We start from the raw sequence: 25406 nt of genomic DNA, 5'->3' as shown, positions 1-25406 counted from the left end.
CCAGGAAGGGGGAGCCCAGTGTCTGGGGTGGGGGCTGCCTCCTGGGACTCATTTCCAGCCAACCCGGAGCACTTCAAAGGGGTTCCTTCCCAGGAAGCGCGCTTTTCATGGAAATGAAACACACGGAGCAGGTGTCTCTCCTCCCCTAGCCCGTCTCGGGAGAGAGGGGCAGGGGCTGCACGGAGCTGAAGTAAACGGTGCAAATAAACCTCGGCACCAGTTAGCGACAGCTCCCGGAATTTAAAAGGACACGTAATCACTCCTAATACACATCCAGGGCAGAGAGCCGGATGTCGCTGATGGTTGGCAGGGAGAGGAGCAAGCAGCACCCCAGCTCCCACTGACAAAGCTCGGTGCCCGCTTCCCAAACCCTCGCCAGGCTCACACGGACATCTTCCTCTTCCTTCCTCACTTTCTCCTCACTGCCCCCATCATCACGGACGTTGTTGGGTGTTGAGAACTTGATTGTGCCCCAGGCTCTGCTCAAGGAGCCCATTTAAACCTCCCACCAACCCTATGCAGGAGGAAATACTATCCCCATTTCACAGATAAAGAAACTGAGGCTCCAAGAGAGGACTGCTTGCCTAGATGACCGCACACTCATTTGGGGCGGAGATGAAATGCAGGTGCAGGTTTCCCGGCTCCGAAGTTGGGCATGCCACCTCCTAGCGTTGCTCCTTGGCCCTAGCAAGGCTGAGCACGTGGGCAGAGAGGCTGCTGAAGACTGAAAGTCTCGTGCTCATCCGGGCAGCCCCTCCACCCCAGCATGACTCACATTAGGAGGATGGGGATCCCCTCACCTCTAATCCCCTGGGCCCCAACTCCCTGCCACTCAGTGGTACTCAGGCAAACAAGACAGAAAGTCCTACAAATCATTCTCACCATTCTTCGTACTGGGGACATGGCTGTTAGGGCGGACCTATGACTTAAGGAACTGGAGGAGGGGGTTTTCTGCTCCTAGACACCTCCTCTGTGGACCCCCCGAGGTGCCACCGGTGCTGAGTTGCACCACTGGGTAAGCCTGGCCCCATTTAGCTCCTCTTTGAAAAAGCAATGAGTCTGGAGACACATTTAGTCTCTGCCACCTTGGAGTGAATTAATTTGCATTGACAGAAGCCTGAGGGCAGCATGGAAGCTACTGGGCCCCTGGAAACATGAGAATGTGTGCCAAGAGGAAGGGAAACGGGCCTGGTGTGCATTACCAGAAAGTAGGCTCCGAAGACTCATAGTGACCCAGGGCTGCGCAGGCGTGGGGCCGGGGGAGCAAATAGACCGCAATGAAGACCAACCAGATCCACGATGAAGACTGTTTTATGCCAATGTGGGGGACCAGGGACTCCAGCAGGACTCACAATACCTCTGGAAGGACAGGAGGCAGCTCAGAGAAATGAGGCTCACAAAGGGAGAGCGGCTCGCCCAGAGACACACAGCCGATTTAGAGCTGAATTCAAACCCCACCTCCATACATCCACAGCTCTGCGCATGCCCCAGGCTGCCCCTGCCTGGACCAAAACCCTCTTGGGTCTCTCTCCCAGAGGTCCCTCTCTCATGCTTAGGAGAGGCCAAGGGTGGGGAGGGGTGTCCGTGCCAGCTCTCGGCTCCAGCAGAAGGCCCTGCTTCTTAAGAACAGGAAGGACAATTTAGCCCCATTTAGCCAAGGGGGGTTAAAAAAAAAAAAAAACAGCTAGAGGAGCGTTGGGAGCACACACGGGCAGGAGCCGGGGTAGCATCTGAACCCGGGACCCTCAGCCTCTAAATGTCACGCTCCAGAGATTCCTCTCTGGTCAAGAGGCCTCAGGCCACAGCGCCACACCCTCCCGTCCCCTGGGCACTGCACCCACTTTGGGCCCTTTTGAAGGCGGCTATAAGCGGCTCCCGTTGGCGTGTGGGCCTGTCTGGATGGGCGAGTAAGTGGCTTTGGTGACGAACGGGATGTCAGTCCTTCCCCCGTGCTATGTTTAGAAAGGTGTCAGCCCCAAAACGGCCTGTCTCAAAGGTCACCCAGGAGGTAATCACGAGTGTCTCTAAAACCCCATCTCTGACCTTCCTGCACCCAGACACGGGGGCCGGTAGGGTCGCCACCAGGGATGGGATCGGCGGCCTGCACGGCCGGTGGGGAGTGCGCCCTCCTCCAGGCCAAGCTGAGGAGGGCCCCAGGCAGAGAGCAGAGGCTGCCACAGGGGCCTGTCACGCCCTCTCCTCCTTCAGATGCCGGCGAGGACCCCCAGGAGAAGGCTGTGGAGGGCCGCGGGCCATTCCACGGATTCTCACACTCAGCGCAGCGACACCCTTCTGACGCACTCACACGTGCACACTCATGCGTGTGTACGCCCATGGCCACAGCCGCACCCACGACAGAGAGAGGAGTTTAAAGTATATTCTACAAACCCTTCACATGTCAAAGGTGGAATTATAATTTCTCATTTTTGTAAAGTCTTCAGTATTTAAAAAGCTCTGATTAAAAACATTACAAAAGATTTTAAAATCATAAAACATACCAAGGTAGGTTCTCTAATTTAACTGCAGCTCACTGCTGCATTACCGTGTGCCACCCAATTCATAATGATAACAATTATATTATATATAATAACTATATATTATATAATTATCATTACTGTTAATTTGACGCAGGCCTCAGAATACAATTTCTCCACATGGCTTTGTTACACTGAACTGTATCTGGAGATTGCAAGTCGCCTCTGGTTTTATACCTCCCCTCCTTCTGCTTTCCTTTGGATTCTATAAATATATTTTTAGAATTCCATTTTAATATCTATGTTTATTGCCTTCTTAGCTCTATACCTTTTATTTTTTTTAAAGACTTTATTTATTTATTTGACAGATCACAAGTAGGCAGAGAAGCAGGTAGAGAGAGAGGGGAAGCAGGCTCCCCGCTGAGCAGAGAACCCGATGCGGGGCTCGATCCCAGGACCCTGAGATCATGACCTGAGCTGAAGGCAGAGGCTTAACCCACTGAGCCACCAAGGTGCCGAGGCGCCCCAGCTCTATACCTTTTAAATTATATATTTCAGCAGTTGCTCGAAGGACATCAGCATACATCCTTCACTCTCGACGGTGCACCAAGAGGGATATTGTTTCATGTGATAGGAAATACAGAAACCTTGCGACCGTCGAGGTCTGTTTACCTCTCCTACGCCCCTTCTATCCTTGACGTGCTACTTGTTCTATGTAATCCATCAACCTATATCATAAACCCCATACTGCAAAGTTATACTTTGATGCTTGAAACAGTTCCATCTATGCTAAAGAAATGAAGGGAAAAAACAGTCTTTTGCCTTCAACCAGACGTCTCCCATTTCTGCTGCTCTTTACTCTTTGCGACTGTCCAGATTTCTATCCGCTATTGTTTCCCTTCAGCCGGAAGGACATCCTTTAGGATTTTTTGTTTGTTTGTGTGTGGTATAGACCTGACAGGGCCACACTTCCTTAGTTTTTTAATCTGAAAATGCCTTTACTTCATCTTTATTATTTAATGATATTTTCACTGAATATGGAATTCTGGCTTGGCATTTTTCCCCCTCGAACACCAAAGATGGGATTCAACTACTTTCTGGCCTTTATAGTATCTCATAAGACGTTAGTGTGTTTTCAAATTGTTCTCTCCCTGTACATATTTGTTTTTGTTTTTGTTTTTTCTTTTCCTGGCTTCTTTCACGTAAAGGTAAAGATTTTCTTTTTATCATTAGTTCAGCAGTTTGGCTATGATGGGCCTATGTGTAGTTTTCTTTGTATTTATCCTGCTTGGGATTCACGGAGCTTGAATCTATACATTTTCTGCTTTCACCACATTTGGGGAAATTCAGCCATTATTTTTAAATATTATCTATTACTATTTAAATTACCTTTAAATATTATCTCCTCGACTTCTGTAGTTCTAGTTTCATGTATTATAGACATTTTGATACAGAGCCATAAGTACCTGAGGTTTTGTTTTTTTAAAACGTATTTTAAAAATTTTTTGAGGGGGCGCCTGGATGCCACCGTCTGTTAAGCATCTGACTCTTGATTTTGGCTCAGGTCCTGATCACATGGTCATGGGATCCAGCCCCAGTGGGAAATCTGCTTGGGAGTCCCTCTTAACCTCTGCCCTTCCCCAACCGTGCTCTCTCTTTCTCTCTCTCTCAAATAAATAAACAAATAAATAAATCTTAAAATTTTATTTGAGCATCCTTGACACACAATGGTACATTACTTTCAGGAGTATAACCTATTTATTCAACAAGTTTATATATTATGTTAGTGTAGCTAGCAAGTGTAGCTACGATCAGTTACCATACAATTATTACAGTATCATTGATTATAGTCACTGTGTTGTGCCTTTTATTTCTGTGACTGATTCATTCTGTAAGTGGAGCCCATGTCTCCCACTCCTCTTCACCCTTTTTGCCCGCCCCTCTACCCCCTTCCTGTTTTCTCTGTATTTATGAGTCTGATTCTAATTTTTAATTTTTTTCCAATCTTCACTCTCTCTGTTCTTCAGAGAAAAAACTTCTGCCAAGTCTAATAAGTTCCTTTTTATTTCTAGTATTATACCTTTCGGTCCTAGAATTTCTATTTTTTTTTTTAATAGTTTTGTTTCTCCACTCAGATTTCATTCATTGTGAACATATTTTCCTTTTGGTCCATGAGCATAGTTACAATTGCTGTTTTAAAATTTGTGCCTGTTAAATCTAGCAACTGTGTTGTTTCTGCATCGGTCCCCATTGATTATCTTTTCTCTCAAAGTGGGTCACAATTTTCTGGCTCTCTTTTACATTGGCTAATTTCGGACTATACTCAAGAGGTTGCAAAGTTTAGACAGTGGCGACTCTGGACTCTGTTATATTCCTCTGAAGACCACTGACTTTTATTTGTTTTAATAAGCAATTACCTGGGTTAGACTTAAACCACAAATTCTGTCTTTGGGGGTAGGAATCAGGCCTCAGCTCATTTCTTTTACTATGAACTGGATTCTGCCCCAAGCATATGTGGTTCTTGGGCCATCCAAATTTAGGCAGTTAATATACAGAATGTGGGGGATCACTCCTCTGCTCCTTTTCTGAGGTCCTTATTTTGCTTTCTGGTGGCTCTGGTTGTCTCAAACACCGTTCTCTGGTCTTCTGGCCACAGAGACTCTGGGTTTCAATCAAAGTTTTACCTGTGCCCTGTGGTGCTGACTTCAGCCTGCTGCCTGGCACAGTGAATAGTCCGTTTATACCATTCTCTTCTCTTAAGGTTTGACTCTCTGGGATCTGCCTCTATTTGTTCACTCCTCAGTGCTTTTAGGTCGATGGTTTTTATATTTGTCCAAAGTTTATAATTGTTACCTGCAGAGAAGGCCTGGTAGGAACTAACTTGGACATGCTGAAGGGGAAACTAACTTTCAATAGTGATTAATTTCATAATAGTTAAATATATAAACTTAAATTTATCAAACTGCCTTTTAAATTATGTCATCTTTTATTTTCATGTTGAGCTTCTCTCACTGATGTCATTTATCAAAAAATAAGATCTTATTGTTTTCCAAGTTAAGAAAATGCTGGGTTGTTATGATTTCTGGGGTCCCATCACACCCAGGTTTGACTTCAGCATCCTGACATTGATTTACCTATACCGGGTCCTGTATAATTCCGGACACCGGGGACTAAGTCCTGCACTCCAATCTTTCTTAACCATCCCTGCCATCTGCAGACAAATTGTTAACTTTTCCAAAAGTCCTCACATCAATGGTTGTAGTTTAGCTTCATGGTGGTCCTAGGAACCTAGATGGGCAGATTGTGTTGTCATTTGACATAAGGAATCTGAGGCCAGGGTGAGAATTAACTGAGCTGGTAGGCTAAAACCCAGGACTCCTGATTCCAGTCCATGTCCTTCCCCCTGACCTCATGGGGCAGAACAGAGAGGTTTGGGTTGCTCTTATTAGCAGGGGGTGGGCTGCCAGGGGAAATGCCTGATACCCATCCCTTCAAGGCAAGAAAGTACTTTAGGCTATCCTTCCGACTCTGCCTCTGTTCCTGCTTGGCCATGTGGGTTGGGACAGGCCATTCCACCTCCCCGAGTGTTGTCACCTCCCTTCAGATAAACAGATGGGTTTGTAGGATTTCTAGGTTCCTTTTAGGATTTTAACATTTTTCCACTTTCTTACGTTTTATCCTTAGTTTTATCTGCCTCATGAGCCTGCACTTTTTTGATGTCTTTCTCATTCATTTGTCCATTTAGCAGACGTTTCTTGGTCATAGTCCCACAAGCCAGAATATCAGCCTGATCGTCCCAGTCCTACAGTCCATGAGCTCATGCTCCCCTGGGAGAGACAGACTTGAGAAGAGGCAGCTTATGACCCCCTGCAGTGTGTGCTATCATAGGGCCAATCAGGGGACCGTGGCAGTGTCCAGGGAGGGACAGATCTCCCACACTTGCGCTGAGAGTGTGTGTGCAGGGGGGCGAGGGGCATGATCCCTGGTCACAGGAATGCCAGGTACGCGGTAATAACAGTAATAAAAATGAACATTTATTGAACATCTCCCTTTAGGGTGACCAACTACCCTGGATTGCCTGAGACTGAAGAGTTTCCTGGAGTGACGGATTTTCGGGGCGAATACAGGAAGGTCTCATGTATTGGACACTGTTCTAGAAAAATTCCATAAATGAACCTATAAAAACCTTACAATAAGTCTATTAATGGCTGCTGTTATTTTCCTCTTTTTACAGCTAAGGCCTCCCCGCGCTCAGAGGGGAGTCTGCTTGAAAGACTCTCTCTCTCCCTCTCCCGCTGCCCCTCTGCCTCGCTCTCAAATCAATAAATAAATCTTTAAAAAAAATATTGACCTTGATTGATTTTGGCACACCCTTGGCTTTTGCACCTGAGGTGAGTGCCTCAGGAGGACATTTCTGGTGGAAGGCTGTCGTCTCGGACAAACTGGGCAAAACCCTCCCTTTGTCCTCTGAGAAGTGGCCTGGTTGGGATGATCGGCTGCACGGCTGCCCAACAGCTGGGGCACAGGCATGTGCAGTAGCTTCTGTTGTCCCACAGGGGGGCTGTGAGCCTCCCTTTCTTTTCGGGCCTTCAGAGCCTAGGTCCCAGGTCTCTTTCCCGCCCCCTCCTGCCCGCAGCTCCTCCGCTCGCAGCCGGGGCTGGGGGTACTGGGGAAGAGGCGGCCTCAGATTGGGCGTTGCTATTTCAGGCCAGACGATGGCTTCCTTCTCTAGCCCAAATGAAACCCTTCCTCTCCCAAATTCCTCAGCCCTCTCATTAGCGGTTGTGTTTGTGGATAATAGCTATAATGAGGAGGCAATAAAAAAATCCAGAATGTGCTGCCCGGCGGCCTCTCCTTACCCCTTCCACAAGGAGTGCCTGCCAGCTCGGGCTGAGGCCTTAATGGCCCCGCCGTGGACCTGGGGGCCGAGCGTGGGCACTTGGGTGACCGCGGCATGATTTAATCCCCATTCGTTACAAATGCCGGGCCACAAGCCAAGAGCCTGGGAAAATAAGTGGTGACAGGTGAGAGAAAAAGAGCCTCCCGCCGGCCTCTGTAGCCACTTCAAAGGCCACGGCCCTGCCAGGTAATTGAGGCCTAATGGACACCGGGTCCGGGAAACGGCTTGGCCAGAGATGCTCCTGCACACGGGAATGAGGACAGGCAGGGGAGAGGGGAGAGGCTGGGCTGGCCGGGCCAGGCCTGGGACGGCCCCTGTAATTAAGCCAGCACCCAGCAAATACCTTTTCTTTCAGGCCCTGTGTGTAGCGACTTTGGACTTCCATTTTGGGAGGTGGGCAGGGAGCCTCCGGCCAGAGGCAAGCAGGCCTCCTGGAGGGCGTCTCCTCATGCCCTGACCTCTCCCAGGATCTGGTTCTCCTGGTTCTCGAAGGGAGGAAGGCGTTGGAGGAGTGTGTGTGTGTTTGCACGGGCATGTGTGTGCATTTGTCTGTGTGTGTGTGTGTGGATGCATTATGTCTTTACACCTATGTGTCTTGTGTGTGTGTATGTGTGTGTGTGTGTGTGTAGGACAAACCCCCATTCCCCAGCCCCGCCCAGCCCTCTCTCCCTGCCACGTCTCCCTTGTCCTTCTTCCTACATTTGCTATCTCACTTCTGGAATGGACTACAGCACCGGTATCCATCTGGGTTCCTGAAACAGCCCTCCCTTCCAGCTAGATCTCCTGCTGAATTTCTAAAACTCCAGCTAAGGGCTGGAGGCTCGGCTGGTTGTTTGGATAGTGACCCCGGTCAGTGGGGTGCAGGGAAGAGGGCCCAGCTGACCATCCCGGTGGAGTCCGTCTGGGGCTGCCCCAGCGCTCAGACTCCCACAGAGCAGGACGGAGAAGCAGGTGGCCCACGGCTGGCGGAGCAATAAAGCAAAATACAGCCATTTCCATATTTAAGTCATTGGAGGGCCTCCTCTGTGCGGTTCCCCCGACATCCACAGACGACTTTGACAATTGCTTCTTACAATATTTTGTCATGAAAATCAACCCACTTTTGAACCTAAATTCACTTTACAAAGAAACCTCTGATTGCTACCAGAAATGGAAAAATCGATGTCATTTGGCATAAAGAGTAGATAATGATAAAAATGAGCGCCGTGAAAATAGAAGGCCGTTTTCAATTCCCCCTAGCTACTGTGACTGTTCCAGGTCCAAGGTCAAAGGGAGAAGAGGGGGGCGTGGCTCTCCCTGGAAAAGAAACCCTAGCGGATGTTAGGAAGATGTCAAGACATGTTGGAACCCAGAGTGAATAGTGAGCCCACGTGCCTTTGCGTGTGTGTTTGTCTCCTGGTGACGTCACTGGAATTGGCAGTCCATCCCTGCTCGCTGCACAGTGCGGAGAGCCCATGCCGTCTGCCACTTCTCGTCATGCCAAGTCTACAGGTGGCACTGGGAGCATTAAGACAACTGGGCGGCCAAATCCGCTGCACTGGGAAGCTTCACCTGGACCCTTGAGCTTGGTTTCCTCCTCCCCCACACAGAGGAAGAATGGAACCTACTTGCGGGAGAATTGAAGGGAAAGGCTTTGTGCAAAGAACTAGGCCCACAGCACTCAGGGAGCCCTCACTGGGGTTCGGGTTACCTGGGCAGAAACTGGGTTTTGAGTGCATTCCAGTATCTGGAGGCCTTGGGCCTGATGAGGAGCTCAGTGTGACGCTGAGCTGACCGGGTCTGGGGAGTCATGGGACCTTCCCTGCCTTGAGCCAGAGACAGAGAAGAATGTTGAAAGCAAATACCGAGAGGACAGAAGCCCTTTCTCTCACACGTTCAGCGACTGCCACAGCTTGGGGAGGAGCCCTTTTACAGGTAAGATGGCCCAGGCACTGGGGGGACCTCACTAAGATGTCCCAGAAATAGAGATGAGGGGATGTCCCGCTTGGACTCGAAAGACATTAACTTATAGAAGCCGGGTACCTTCTAAGCGTTTGCAGAATCACTCCCCACTTAGTTAAGTACTGTGAAAGTTCAATACTATGAGCTAAGGACTGTTAGTAGCCATTTTACAGGTCAGGCTGAGTCACCTGCCCAAGGTCGTGCAGCTCACTCCGCAGGTGGTAGAGCTGGGATTTGAGCCCAGCCAGGCTCTGAGCTCTTCCTCACCGGGACAGAGCTGCCTCTCTTCAGATAACCATGCCTGTGGCCGTGGTGCAGGCGACATGGATTTGAGAGCGCGCGAGATGGGTGTCCCTGCCCGAGTGAGTCCGCTCCGGCTGTCTGCAGCCCAGGCCATCACCGGGCAGCTCAGACCGAGAGGAGTTTATTTTGCAAAACCAAATCCTGCTCCTTTCAGTTTGTTAACATGAAAGCTGCCTCTAATTCCATCGACAAATACCACATTCTTTGAGCTACAATTGGCAGCGGCAGCCAGCATCGCCCCATTTCACATTCCTTCGAGTCACCAAGTGGAGCAGCCGGAGTGTGGCCATCATTCAGGATTCAGCTCTCGGGTTTCATGAGACAACATCAGAAATACCTCCGTAACCACCCGACTCCTCCGTGGCCCAGGGAGGGGGGCGAGGGCGCAACCCAAGCTTCTGCCTGAGTTGGGGGGCCAGGTTGGCGGCCCTCCGCCAGCCCAGACAAACGTTGGCTCTGTCGGCGCTGGGGCTCAGGGCCGCCTGCCCACATGGGTCCTCGCTGCCCCCCACGAGAACAGGGAGTTTGGTTTATAAATATGCACGCAGTCGGCCTCTCACCTTCCCACTGGGATCAGGCATTTCTGTGGTCATGGGACAGGACCCCATCTGGTTGAATGCTGCCTTTGATGGAAGCCAGAGACGCCTTCCTGCTGGGAGCAGGGATGGCAGGGCTGGCCGTGGGCTCTGTGCCCGAGCACCACTTGCCCCCCGCCCCAACCAGTGGGCACAGCGGCCCTTTAGGCCCGTGGAGGACCAGGGTGTTAAAAAAAGCATGCTCCCATCTTCACTCACCATACTCCGCCTTCATGCATGGCCCATGTCTCTCCTGGACTGTCACAGCTCTATTTCCTCAGGAGTGTCCCCGAGGCCATGGGCCCAAAGGGTAGCTCCGATCTTGGAGCTCCCGAAGCCCATTGGTACCCCTCCCCCCACCCAAAACAGAGTCTAAGAATTTCTAGGTCGGGCTCATCAGGAACTTTTGCAGGCCAGCTCTACCCTTGACCTTACATACAATCTAGGTATGTGACATGCTCAGGGGAACCTCCCCGGTCCCCTGCGCTGGGCGACTTGAGGAGTGCATACAGCTTCGGGCTTACTTTGGAGGTCACCCTCTGCCAGAAAGCCTGGCAAGTTGACCTCTCCTCTACCCTATAAATCACTGGGCTAGGAACCCCTCTCTTGGTTCTGCTTCTAGGGGTCCACCCTAAGACAGTGAATGAATGAATGAATGAATGAATGATTAGTAAATCCAGGGGAGCAGAAATGGGCAAGTTAAATGTCTCCTAATGATTTTTTTTTTTTTTTCAGATTGAACAGGGTTCATCTTTCCGTTGACTATAGTAAACCTTTACGTGCATTCATTCACTCATTAGCTGGGCTACACACGCTAGAACCCATCTGTCGTATGTTGACACAACATTGCATGTAAGCATACGCATTTGCACCCATAGTCACACATCACGCACGCTTCCACATGCCCGGGTTCTTCCGCACGTGAAGTCTAGCTCTCCATTCCCTGCCATAGAGCCGCCAACTGATACTCTCTAAATGTGCTCGTACCCTATATACAGTCACACGCAGACCTAGCTCCTACGTGTTTATGTACACACAGAATCGTATACTATGTATGCACACACATGGTCTGGCCCCTTTGCATGTATGTATTCACAGTCTCCCTCCACACCTACGTGCATGGGTGTCTGTGTCTACCCCTGTACGCACGTCTCCGGTCAGAGGTCCTACTCGTTTCCACTGTGGGGCACATACGCTCTGATTTCCGGGTAAAGTGGTAGCTTATTTCCTTAAAAAGAAACGCACAGTTGATTAATTTTTTCCCCCTGAATTTCTCCCTTGTCACATGGGAGGAAAAATTTGTTGTGTTTGTGTATTAGGCCCATTAGCCTAGATAAACTGTTGGCCTCCTGTAATGATTAATGACAGAACTGTGCTGTCTTTGCAAAAATAAATCATGCAGTGAGGAGAGGGAGGAAGATTATATCTAACACCAGGGGATGGCTTATTAATCTCACTTCTGGAGGAATTCCTGAGTAAATCAGTCTCCTTTATTAATGATATTTCACTCTGCTCTGCGAGATATCTTTTACCCAGCCAGAAGGGCAATTATCTATTTAGGCCAGGAAACAATATTAGTTATTGCCTCGGCTCCAGGGTGAGGAGAAGAGCCAAGAGAAGAAGGAAGAGAGGAAAACACTGAGCAGAGGCCTCCTGTCCCCAGACTGGGGTCCCTCAAACCTCCAGGCACGTTCTCAGCCCTCCTTGTATGGTGTGAATGAGTCTAAGTTGGGTCTGTGTACATCTGAGTGGGGTGAAGGGACCTGGAATGGTTGTCCTCTTCCCCTGCCTGAAATTGTCATTTGGTGAGCATCTCTGAGCACCTTCTACATGTAAGGTCTATGCCAGGGTCCTGAGGTCTTCTGGAAGGAAGACTGGGCCCCCTCTTGCTCCTTGGCGGAGTCCTTTCTGCTTTGAAATTCTGTTTTGCATCTAACCCTTCTCTGATGGTGGTTTGGGGAGATTAGCGGACCAGGTAGCAGGCCCGGATAAGAAAAGGAGGTCCTTTCTACATTGAAACCACCATTGATCTCCAACTTATTAACTGTCTGTCACACAGTAGGCATTACACAGACACAGCGAGAAGAATGGGGCAACATCTTTAGCAGGGCTACTAGGGCTACTAGTAATCAAAGTCACCAATGGGCTTCCAGGAAAACCAACCAAAAGACATTTAGCCTATTTGCTCATTTCCCGTCTTGGTCATTCATTCATTTAACATTTAAGGAGCACCCACTGTATACCAGCACCTGTTGCTAGAGCCTGGGAAATCGACGACGAGTAACACAGAGATTCTTGCACTGCCCAAAGTTGGCTGCTAATGGGAGAGTTGGGGAAAAGGCAAAATAACAACTCTACGAGGTGATAAGGGACAAATGAGTTCCATGTGCCTAGGGCAGTGGCAGGTCCAAAGTGTGTGTGTACACATGCGTGAGTGCATGGCAGATGGGCGAATCAAAGGGGGAAAGCTGTACAGCAGCGCTGGGGTTTGACAGCAATCTTACCTGATTTCCAATCCTGGCTTAGCCCTTGATAAGGGCTCGGGTCACCTTGTCTCTCCCAGCTTCATTTTCCTTATCCGTAGCACAGTAACAATGACAGCGATTTCTTTGTAGCTTTTGATGCCGACCCCTTATTCTCCTCATGGTATTTTTTTTTCCCTAAAGGATCAAATATGCAGAGATGGTCAATAAATAGAAGCTTTTATAGATACAAATGAGGCCGAGTCTCTGTCCTGAGAGGCGATCCAATAGAATAATCATTCCGATTGTCGTTTTGGAGCACTTACCATAATTCAAATGTAATTCTAAGTGCTTTACACATGTCATCTGTCTGGAGGAGTCAAATCCTGGAAAACTTGACAGATTGGGAATTATTCTGGATCAGGCGTGCTGTGAGTGACCTAGACAGGAAAGAGCTTTGGGGAAAAGGCCGGGTGGGAGAGCCCCGGGGATCACCTAGGCCCTCAATCCTCAAAGAGCAGACTGCCGACCTGCAGATTTGGAAATGCGGCAGAATCTCCCTGGCCCGCACCAGCAGGATCAGAAATCTGCATTTGGAGAGGTTCCACGCATTACGCACGAAGGCAGTGTTCTCATGCATTCACCTGTCCGGCCCAGTCCCAGGACTCGCCTATCCAACCCCCACAGCTCCAGCGATGGGCACCAACTACCCCCGGAGGTCCTGCTTGTTCTGCAGTCCTATGAGGCAAGACAGCGTAGTCGGGGAAGCCTTCCGGACAGAGGAGGGATCTGAGCGGGAAGGACGTAGGGGGCCCTCGGGAAGGGCGCCTCAGCAGCACAGCGTCTCCTTCTACAGCCTGGAGGGAATGACTGGTGGCCCAGGGTCCGTCAAAGGGCATGGTCATCTGAGCCCCAGGTAAGCCAGTCTTGATCCTTACAATCCCTGCGGCTCTAGGTCAGGCTCTCACCTTGCATCAACGCCTATGACCTCCTCGTCCCCACCCTACGAGGTGGGCATTGCTCTTGTGCCCACTTTACAACTCAGCAAACTGAGGCTCAGAGAGATTCTCTTGCCCTGGAGACTCAGTGGCAGGGCCTGCGTTCCAATCTGGATGTGACCCCGGCCCACATACAGCTTCTCCCACCCGGGTCCTCTTCCAGCATCCTCCCAACCTTGGCCTTTCCTGCGCAGGGGTTGCGGTGAGGCCACCCCAGCTGGTCCCTCCCAGGAGCCTGGACCTGAGCCCCTGGTTCCAGGCCGGTGGTGGCAGCCGCAGAAGCTGAGGCCCGGCCCCTCTCTGTCAGCACTTAACTCCCCCCAGCCCTCCCCACCCCAGTAATTAAATAAGTCTCTGTAAGAGGAGCCTGTACAGTATGTCATAAAATCTCTCTGAACTACCTATATTTACCCCTGAAAGTGAATTCTTTATAAGACCCAGGATATCAAAGCGGCCAGGGATCAAAGTCGTTTTAATAAGCCAGCAGAATGCGCCTGCCCGGCCGGGCCTCCTCCCACCGCCCCCCTCGGAAGGCACTTAGGATGCCCCTTGGGCCGTATTGTCACTCTGATTGCTCACTGCACACGCCTTCGGGGGAAGAGGAATGCCGCCCCGCTCAGTGCCTGGGCCCTGCCCACCTGCCCCGTGCCACCCGACTCCCTGCCTCAGCCCCACGTTCCACCTGCTCTGCTCGCCAGGGCCACCAACCATAAGTCTCGCCGTGTGGGGAGGGTGGGAGCCCGGCGTTGGGAGCTGGCCCACCGATTCGCTGGGAGCCGTAAAGGGGGACCTAGATGTAGCATTAAACAGCAGAACAAAGTCAGGGAAATCGTTCCCTTGGGGTTGGTTACTGCAAAGCAGCCAGAGGAAGGCTCTTGGCGTGCTGGTCACCTTCTGTTCTTGATTTGGGTGTTCGTCACTTGGGTGTGTTCAGTTTAAGAAAATTCATCAAGCTAAATAATTAAGACGAGTGTACGTTCCTATCTATGGGTGATACTTCAATAAAAACATTTTAAAAAAATTGTAGCAGATAGCATACACTTCCGCTTGCCTGGATTCTCAGGAGATCTGGCCACCATCGATGGGCACTAAGTCCGTCTCCAGCTCGTCCCCTGCCCACCCAGACAGCGTCACACATCTCTACCACTGGCCTGCCCTGGCGGGAATTTCAGTGTGCGATAGCTGGTCTAGTTGGCAGCCTCTCATTGTACTAGTGGGGAAACTGAGGCCCAAAGGGAGCCCGATTTTTCACTTGTTGTTTTAGACCTGTGTTCTCACACCAAGAGTTGGCCACCTATGGCCTGTGGGCCAAATGCTGTCTGCTGCCTGTTTTATAAATAAAGTTTTATTGGAAATAGTCACATCCATTCGCTTAAGTGTTATCTGTGCCTGCTTGTGTGCTGCATGGTTTTGTCTTGAGCAGTCGAGGCAGAGACTGTCGCCCACGAAACCCCACATATTTATGACTTGGACCTTTACAGAGAAAGTCTGCCAGCTTCTGCGTTACGCGGCCATGCTTCCTGCATCACGTTCCATGGGTAAATACCGCGGGGGATGTGATCAGCCCGTCGTCCTCCAGGTCATCAGACGAGCAAGGACTCAACCCCATTCCCAACCCCACTCTTCACCCTGTCCTGTCACGTGACTGCAAGAGCTTCAGAGCTTCTGGAGGGTGAGGCCCCAGGGTGGTGGGAGTGGTGATTGCTGTGGTCATAACATCGCTTTCTCACAGTTACTAAGGCCCGTTGTGCTCCGGGAACCGGGCTTAGCATTTTTCATGCGTTATTCCGTTTAATATTCACAGCTAACTTTTGAGGGCAGGGCGACTCTTACCCATTTGCCCCGTAAGAGGAAATGAAGGCAGTGGAGACTTTAAAGAGGTTGGGTGAGTCTGCAGGCATTTTATCGAGCACCTTCTCTGTGCCGCATTATGTTTTCAGCTCTGGACCTAGAGCAGGGAACAAAGCAGAGAGGCAAAGGGCTTCTCATCCAAGAAATTCCTTAACTTGTCCAAGGTCGTACAGCTAGAATGTCCAGGAGTTATAAGCTCTCTTTATAAGGCAACAGAGAAGGAGTGGGAAAGGAGTGAAGGCCAAAGCCCCAGGATCTTGGCTCATGCCCCCTCTCCCAACGTCTCTAATTCAAACCCAGCAACCTCTAATCTAGAACTTGGCAAGTAACTGCTGCCCACAGGGGCCCCCGGAGAGCTCGCAGGAGCTGAGAGGTTTTGCTAGGTCCCCTTATTGCTTGGGGACCTAGAAATATGTCAACTGACCCCTCTTGAGACTGAGTCCTGTCCTGTCATCTGAGACCTTCTTTCTCCAAGGGGGTTATATGGAAGAATCACCCAACCTGACACACTTGCTTCCTGGAGCTCCAGAAGAATCCACTAGGAGACTGGATCCTGGTGCTTCCTTGGGGCTCAAGCAGCCTGTGGTGTCCAAAAATGGCAAGATGGTGGAAAGGATCCCGCTCTTGAGACCTTAAAAATGGCATCTCCATTGTGAAGGGCAGAGACATGGGACATGGATCCAGCCTGGCTCGAGCTCCGGGCACTGTGGGTGAGCAGATCCTTGACCCCAGAGGCCGTGCCCCCAGCCGTAACAATTCACCTGCCTTGGCCCTGCCCTTCCCTGCCTGTGCAGGGTCTCTCTGCTTTGGCTGCATTGGACTGCTTGCTTCTTTCCCATTCTCTCTTCTGCCCCCCAAGCATTTGTGTGGGCGAATCTCTCCACTAAGAGCACCCTCCCCTTGGCCTGACAAAATCTTCCCCAGCCAGGGGGTCCCCTCCTCCTCCAAGGCCCGGCTCCGGGTCACCACTCCTGGGCAGTGTTCCTGATGTTGCTACTTCTGTGTCCACCAGGGAACCCACCTGGAGGCTCATGGCCCACTCTAAGGTGTCCCTGGGAGACATTTTAGCACAGAGTGGGAGTTCCTGGAGGGCTGGGGTCATCTCTGGGTCCCCATTGTCAGACAGGGCCTGGCTCGGATGAGGCACAAATATACTGAGTAAACACTTAGTTTTCTTATCTAGCACTCTAGACAGCTCTGGGCTTTGGGGGAAGGTTGTGTGTGTGGTGGGGGGAGGTTGGGTGCTGGAGGGAATAGCTTGATTAGGGCTGGGGACCTTTTCTCTCTTAGGCCCGTTTGCCAGCCCTGAGCTTTGGGAGGGAACCCCAGAAACCTTCTCAAATGTGTCCTCACCCCACTTCCTGGGCCCAGGCAGGGAGAGAGAGGGACACAGCCCCACTCATATCATGCAGAGAGGGTGGGCAAAGGGTCTTGGGGAAGTTCAGGGGGTAGGAGCTCCAGCAGGAAGAGAAGAGGAGGAAAGAACTAGAAGTCTCTCACCCAGGATGCAGAAAGTATTAATGACAGCTGGCTCTTCCCTAGGTCCTTACTAGGCAGCAAGCACTGTCTTGGGCACTTGACCTCCATTAGCTTATTGAAATCCCACCGCAAACCTGCAAAGAAGAAACAAACACCTAAGGGTCAAAGAAGTTAAGTACCTCGCTGAGGTCACACAGTTAGAATGTCGTTGGACCAGAATCTGGCTCATGAGTCTGGATACAACTCTCCCCAGTAACACACACACACACACACACACACACTATTGCTGCCAGTAACCAGCCCATCAGACCTTCACAGAATTCAGGGTCATGGTGAAGTTAATGTTTCCATTCAGGGCCAAGACCCAATGAGGCAGAATTTAAGCAGGTGCTGATTCTCGGGCACTGACGTGGCTCTCGCACGAGTCTATACATGAGCGTTTCCTTAAATTTTGTACCCTGGATGCACTTTGATTGCCCAGATGTGTTCCCAGCCTGTCCCCATGTCACAGATGAGGAAATCGAGGCTCTGGCTCAGGATGTGAGGTGTTCAGGGTCAGGAAGCATTATCTTGGCAGACCTAGGAATCAGACCCAGGGTTGCTGGGAAGCAGGGCCTCTGCATGCGTCCCCACCAGGATGCACAGGGCTAGGAGTGGTTTTGTGACAGTGACCAGACAAGGCTCCATCAGGCCCCTCTCAGGCACTTGTTCCTTGGGAATCCCTCACCCAGCCTCTGCCCTTGCATTCCCCAAACACCCATCTCCCCACCCAAAGAATGTCTATTTTCCATGTCCTGCAGGGCCAGCCCAGGGCCCCAGGCACTGTCCCCTGATACCTCTTCTTGCCAGCTTTCAGAGATGGGCCTGTGGCTCAGGCTCAGGGAGGAAGGCACAGCTGGCTGAGGTTGAAAACAAAACATTAAGTCCTCCACCTGACCCCACCCCCACCCGACCTGCGTTCCGACTGCCTCTGGCCCATTCTCCCAGCTAAGCAGTGAGGACTGGACCCCTGGGAAGACCCCAGCAATTGGCAGAGGAGACCAAGGAGTCAGAATCATTAGATGATGCCTTCTTTTCCTGGGAAAAATGTGCCCTCAAAAATTCTTGGAGACCAAGACCTGCTAGGGATCATATGCCCATTTAACAGGTGAAGAAATGGAGGCTCCAGCAGACAGCGAGCCACCCGAGGGCCCCAGCACAATGGCGTGCAAGCCCGGGCTGCATCCCAGCCTGCTGGAGCCATCCCTTCCTCTCCAGGAACGAGACGGAGTGGAACTAGCTCCTGGTGCCTCCGTGATGAGTTCGCGGATCTCATTTGAACCCTGTCTAGATCAAAGTGAGAATTGTTCCTGGCTAGGCTTTTAAAAAATGACTTTGGGGTTTTCAAAAGAAAACGCTCTGCTGACTTAGACATTAATAGCTCACTTAAAACTTGGGGAACTGCACTATTAACTTTTTTTTTTTTTCCTTTTTATTGGCCCTCCCCCATCCTTACACCCTGCCCCTGAGTCCCTGGGGGACAGAGGCCAGGTACTTCTAGGACCTCGGCTCTGTGGCGGAGGTCACTCTTCCCAGGGGTCTTCCCTGAGCTCCTCACCAGGAACAGGCTCTGCTGGGAGGTAAAAGCCAGCATCTGCTGGGAACAGGGGGCATGGTTATCTCCGGGTAGCTCGGGGGACCTCCTGCCTCCAGGTTGCAGGTTGAAGGTTGGGAGCAATTCCATAACCTGGACCATAATGAGATTTCAAGATGGAGGGGGAGCTCCGACATAGAAACAGGTCAATGCTTTTGTTCACATCGCCCCGCTGAAACCCCTCCATACCCACCCCCACCCCCCAAAATGGGAAAAATTGTAAAAAATGATAAATTGAGGCTTTGTGTGTGTGTCTTGTTTTAAACCAATATGATCTCAATTCTTTTGTGAGCTTTGAAAGTCCGTGCAGAAATTCCCCCCCTCGCTGTAAATACCCAGAGTCCGGGCCTTATGGCATGTGATCTGTAATAAACTTCAAAAGAACACCTTTGACATTTTAGATAACTTGCAAATGATGATGCAGAGAGATCTTTTGCCACTACAAAGAAAGAACAAAAGAACCGACATGAAAGAGAAATCAATAAACATATGGCAATTAATAAAACATTTTCTATGAATACCCTACAAAGAGTTTTACAACGGTATAAAAACCCAACAGTTGTTTCAATGTGGATTTAAGAAGTCTCAGCTGGCGTATTAAGACATCCGTGCAAGCAGCACACGAGAAGGCATAGAAAAACCGGGGCAGAGGCTGGACTTGTAAATCCATCAGAGGCCAAGGTACACATCAGATGGGGAGATCGTCTGGAAAGGGGCCCGAGGAGTCAAGGGATGCCTTCGGTTTTGGGGGGACTGCCAATGTGAGGCAGAGGGAGAGGATGTCTTCTCTGCTGGCGAAGAAACCACTTTGGATGTCAGGCTGGGGTCCCCTCTACTTCATTGGCTAAGCCAAGCCTTAGGCCTGTTTTCAGAGTTGGGCACGGTGACAGAACCCGGAGGCTGCCAGCTTCTCCCTGTCTGATTTTAGCCATCCCCCGAGCCTGGGGCCAGGGTGGGATTCAAGAAATGAAGGAATTGACTAATCACGAAAGCATGGGCCCCGCTGACCCATCAGAACGGACTTGGCTCTACGGACCCACGGATTATGAGCCCTGTTGAGTTCTCACTGCTAGGACTCCCCGCCCGGTATTTGATTCCTGCCTCTGATGCTTGGAGCTCCCTGAGTGGCTTCTTTGGAGCTCTTTGACCTCGGTTTCCCCTTCTATACAATGGGGACAGTGCCATCTGCCCTTCCTCTCTTCCAGACTTCCTGGATGCCCTTAGATGTTAGTGTGAACCTCAGAGCTCTGTGCCCGTGCGAATGGGTGGGGAGGAGAAGGGAGCCCATGCTTGGGTAGGCTGGGGTCTTGCAATTCATCTGCACCGTATCCTCCTCCTCCAGGAAATTCCAGGGTCTTCTGGGTCTTCCTGCGTGTAAAGTTTCTGCTTGGCATCCTTTGCAAACTAAACTGAGTTAACAACTCTTACAGTTCTGGAGCTAGTGGCGTCTCCAGCCCGTCTTACCAGGGGCTGTGAAATGCTGGCAGGCAGAGGGGCTTCTCTGGAAATTTCAGAGAAGAGTTAAAACTGGGCAGTCCACGTGACACACATAGAGCAAGCCGGAAGAGCCCAGACGACAAGAGGAGGGCAGGAGAACAAGGCCGAGACACAGAGACATGGGGGCTGCGATCCCCCGTACGATCTATTCTAACACCTGGGGTTGTGTGCCTGTGTGTGTGCATGGGTTTGCATGTAGGCATGTGTACGTGTGTGTGTGTGTGTTTGTGTGTGTGCTGCCTGAGAGGAGAGCTGCTTGCTTGAAAAGAAAGGCCAAAAGTGTTTGACCGGCTGGGCTTAAATCCTCTGTAGTTGAGGTTTTTGTTTTTTTTTTCTTCCCCCTAACATCGCTAGGACCTAATCTCTCCAGCTGCAAAAGGGCGCCCACATCACAAGCCTCCTAGGTTTTTCATAACAATTAAATAACCCGATCGTGATCTAAAGGGTCCAGGACAGGCCTCACTACCTGGTTACTGTGAGTGACGTCATCTTCATGATGACAGGGCTGATGGGCCACCCTCCCTTTGAATGGGAAGGTGGGCTGGCCTGGCTCGGGCATCCTGTGTTCCTCTGATTCTCTGCCCCCAATGCAGGCTGTTCTGCTCACTTGTAACAGCACAGACAGTCCAGGTTGGAGGAGGTACACCCCATCTATCTCCAGATGGCAGTCTCCACCCCCCACCCCCAACGCCCCGCCAGTGCCCCCTAATCCTCCAACACAAGTAGTCCTTAGTCATCCGGCTCCCTCTTCCATGCTTTAAATCCTAGTGCTCAGGACTTCCTGAGATTTCCTTCTTTGTGCTGGACAGTTTTAAACGGCACGTAGCTCTCCCTTGTCCTGGGCTGGGCTGAACTCTTTCTCTTTTGACTCAGTTGTTCTCAATCCCTTAAACCAACCAAGGTGAATCAGACACTCTGAAGCAGGGCCTCCAAGGAAATGTCCAGGCCTCACTATTCTGAAAGCTTGCGGGTGATTCTAGACGCATCCAGCCGGACAGCCATTGTCAGGCCTGGTGGCCCCTTCCAGGGAAGACCCCAGGACCCTCTCAGAGGTCTCCCCTGGGGTGACCAGGCATTCTTTCTGGGCAGGGTCCCCGGCAGACTCAGGACAACTTTCAGAATTGGCTCATGACTCTTGAACGCAGCAGGTCGAGCCTGAGGTCAGGGGCAGTCCTGGAGGGCACTGAGGTGACCCTCGGCTTTCACACCACGTGGGATGCCTGGTAGAAATACACATTCCCGCGCCCTACTCAAACCTACCAAATCCAAGTCAGTGGTGGTAAGGCCCCAGGATGTGGCATTTTCCTCAAGCTCATCCCCCAAAATGGAATTCTTGGCGCGTGAAAGTCCAAGAACCCATTCCGTAGGGTTGAGAGTGAAGATTCAGTAGATCCTGCCTTGCTGTTTTTTTATCACCTGAGCAAAAAAAGCACATGACATCTTGTACCTCAGTGTCTTTATCCAGAAAATATGGTTTAACTGTAACTACCTTATCAGATGAATACAAAGACTAAAGGAGTGATGAGTGTCAAGCCCGGAGCCTGGGATACGGTTCTTAGCCAGGGTTTAATATAGCGGATGACCTATATTAAGCTGTTAGGCTCTTCTCTTTCTTTGCATGACTTCAGAGTGCCTGTGAGCACCAGGGTGAGCAGGAGCTACCCAGAATTTGAGGACAGGGGCAAAAACTAAGGGATTTCCCCCCCTCTTCTTTTGCATCTGGACCAAGTAACCAAGTGCGTTTTACTGGACTAGGGACTCAGCTATAGATCTTGTCCCCAGGCAGCGATTCCTACAACCCCCAGAGGGCAGGGACAGTGTTTCTCAGGGGGAGCCTAGACCAAGCCCACAGAACCTCACAGCATCGCTCTCCTTCCCAGGGGTGGGAAAGGCATGAGCTCACACCCATCACATCACACAGGAGGCCTGGCCTCAAGACAATCAAATGAAGAGGAGACATGGGGACAGTAGGGTCAGCCCCCCCCCCCCACCCCGACATCCTTTAAACTCACAGCGAATTTCATACTTGCCAAAATGTTTCCCATCATCCAAGGTCAGTAGAAGCACTCCCAACCAACCTTCGAACCAAAGTGCCAGATGAGCCACGGCGATCCCTTTCTTCTCTAAATAGCCGGGTTCTTGCCCACCGCAGCTCAAATATCCCCCCTGACACGTAGCCCCAGAGTGGGCTCACGCATGCGCATGCGCGGTGCGGAGCAGGGCACATCCATCTCCAGGGGGCTGAATTTATTCCCGAACCTGTTTATATGCCAGGTGCGCTTGTTCTTGTAATTAATTACATACTGACATTAACTATTACAGAAGCCAATGAAATGGGAGTGCAAAACCACGGAGGTACAAGCTTTGGAAAGTTCTCAGCAAAGGCAATTTTCTAGGAAACTGTGCTGTCAAGTAAGGGGGGTGCAAAATAGTGAGAGAGAGCTGTGGAAGTGGTAAGTAACTAGAAGGAGTCTGCATTCAGGTGGCTTCGAGTGTGCACGGAAGCTCTCGCTCCACACTGAGGAACATTAGAAATCATCGCAGGAAGGTCATAAGTTTCATTCCCATAAGAATGATTACATGGGATTCCAGTGGGGAGGTTCATGCCCAGAAGAACTGCCTTGGCCCTCCCTAAAAGAATAGTAATAATAACAGGGGCACCTGGGTGGCTCAGTCGGTTAAGCGTCTGCCTTCAGCTCAGGTCATGATCCCAGGGTCCTGGGAGCGAGCCCCACATTAGGATCCCTGCTCAGCGGGGTAACTACTTCTCCTTCTCCCTCGGCCCCTCCCTCCTGTTTGTGCTCTCTCTCTCTCTCAAATAAATAAAATCTTTAATTTTAGTAATAATAGCTTTTAGTAATAATAGCTTTAAAAATTTATGAATACCCATTTATCACACTTAAGATAAGGTAAAATGCTTACAGCAGATAAATAGGTATTATTTCTAGTGATTTCACACTGTCCTTTTTGCCTATTGGAATTACTGCCAAGCTAATCACTTAAGATAGTTCTGCTATTTCTTTTGAGGTCAGCAGGGCTCTGATTGCTAACCTGTGGTACAGGTGAGAATCCAGAGAGCAAACAGCACAAAATGCCTTGTCCATTAGCTCAGGCAGATGCAGGTTCAGCTGGATCCAGCTCCTCTGCTGTGTGGGAGATCATTCTAAGATGGTTCCCAAGATTCCTGTCCCCCTGGTGTACTCACCCTGTCCAGCTCCTTCCTGTGATGAGGTTTCTAATCATGGTGCCATGAGTGAATGAAAATGTCATTATCCTGGTGGACCTGACCTAATCAGGTGATGACAAGGGTTCTAGAGTCCTTTCCTCTGCTGGCCTTGATGAAGATGAAAGCTACCATGAACTGTACAGCTTCAAGGCAGTGAATTCTGGCAACAATCTAAATGAGCTTGGAAAGGAACCTTAAGAATTAAAGGAGGAGCAGCCCCAGAGAGCACCTTGATAGGATTTAATGAGACCTCAGCAAACCCCTGCCCAGATTCCTGACTCACAGAAACTGTGAGATAGTTGATTTGTATTGTGTTAGGCTGATAAATCCGTGGTCCTTTGTCACATAGCAATAGGAAACGAACACAGCCCCAAGGACCCCAAAATACAGTTGTTCCATCAGCCTTCCTGCCTAATGGAACTTTCTAGCCTTGGAAGACAGCAAGCTGTCCTTGTGAAGACAGACTCATTCAAGGTGACTTCTTACTTCTGGAGTGATGTCTTGCTTTTATTCCAGGCAAATTAATTTCCCATATGCAATTCAGTTTAAGTAAATTATTAGGAAGAGAGTCTCCTGCCTCCTTCCCACTCCAAGGGAAGGGCACTTGCATTAGCTTCTGTTTTTGAATTAAACATCAATAAAGTGGCCCATAATTAGTGTTCCTTCGGATGGAGCTTTTGTAAATTTCATACTCTGTAAGATCGTCGTCCTCTTCCTGATAAATTTACTTTTTCCAAGGTGTCCCGTTTCCTCACACCCTCCTCTCAGACACCGACTCAGCCTCTAATTGCCAGTCCCAGCTCAGCCCCTGGGCCCTGCTTTTAAAAATGAAAGCACCTGAAAAGGAACCACTTGGAACCATTTATTAGCTGCTCTGGGTGTCTTCTTCCCCCCTCCAGGGAGATGGGAGGTCTCAGCCATTCTTACCAGACTGCACAGCTAAGGCAGAGGCGAGCTTTTATTTACTTTGTGACTCCCAGTTCCCGGCATAAGGCCTGGCAAGCCCTAGATGCATGGAAGATAATTGCAGAAGGAAGGTGGGGAGGAGGGAAGGGAAGGAATAAGCAAAAGGAAGGAGGAAGGAGGAGAGAGAGGAGGGGGACAGGGAGGAGAGGGATCAGGGAGGAGGAGGGCCAGGGAAGAGGGGAATAAAAGAGAGGCAGGGAGGAGGAGGTTAGAGAGGAGGGGAGTCAGGGACGAGGAAGGGCAGAGAGGAGAGGAGGCAGATGACAGCTCTTCCGTTCTCACCAAGTGTGGTGGTCCACGTGCAAAACACTCACGACCTGGGTCCCAGGTGCCCTAGGCACGCCCCATCCCACTGAAAGCTCACTGCAGAACTTCCTGGCCTCTCTTTCAGGTTATTGACTCTCTCAACTGGAGGGCTCTCTCCTGGCTGGAGGAGCCATGTTCCAGACCCAGCAGGTGCCAAAGAGGTGATGCTAAGAGCAACTCCCCAGGAATGAGCCATGAGAATCTGTGGCTACGCCCTCCAGCTGTCCTGCCCACGAGCTAGGTGATCCTCAGGTGTGTGATACTGTCTTCAGAAAGCCCCCTGAAACAATGAGCCCCCATTGCTCCAGGGGTACCCTTCATGGTATATCCCCCCACTGCTTTGTTCTTAAAGATGTTTTTATTTTTATTTTTTAAGATTTTATTTATTTATTTGGCAGACAGAGATCACAAGTAGGCAGAGGCAGGCAGAGAAAGAGAGGGGGAAGCAGGCTCCCCGCTGAGCAGGGACCCTGATGTGGGGCTCGATCCCAGAAGCCTGGGATCATGACCTGAGCTGAAGGCAGAGGCCTTAACCAACTGAGCCACCCAGGCACCCCAAAGATTTTTTTAAAGCAATCTCTACACCCAAGGTGGGGTTTGAACTCACAACCCCGAGATCAAGAGCAGCATGATCTTCTAACGGCGCCCACCAGATGCCCCTTCTGCTTTCCCTTCTCATGCCCCATGGACTCTCTGTTCACCTTGGCATCACCTCCTAAATGAACTTGCCCTTGTCTTGGCCCAGTCTCCTGTTGGGGAACCCAGAATAAAGGCCCCCTCCCACCTATCTCCTGC

The sequence above is a fragment of the Meles meles genome, chromosome 19 (assembly GCF_922984935.1).
Source record: "Meles meles chromosome 19, mMelMel3.1 paternal haplotype, whole genome shotgun sequence".
Classification (NCBI taxonomy): domain Eukaryota; kingdom Metazoa; phylum Chordata; class Mammalia; order Carnivora; family Mustelidae; genus Meles; species Meles meles.
Note: the sequence above shows the minus strand (reverse complement) of the source record.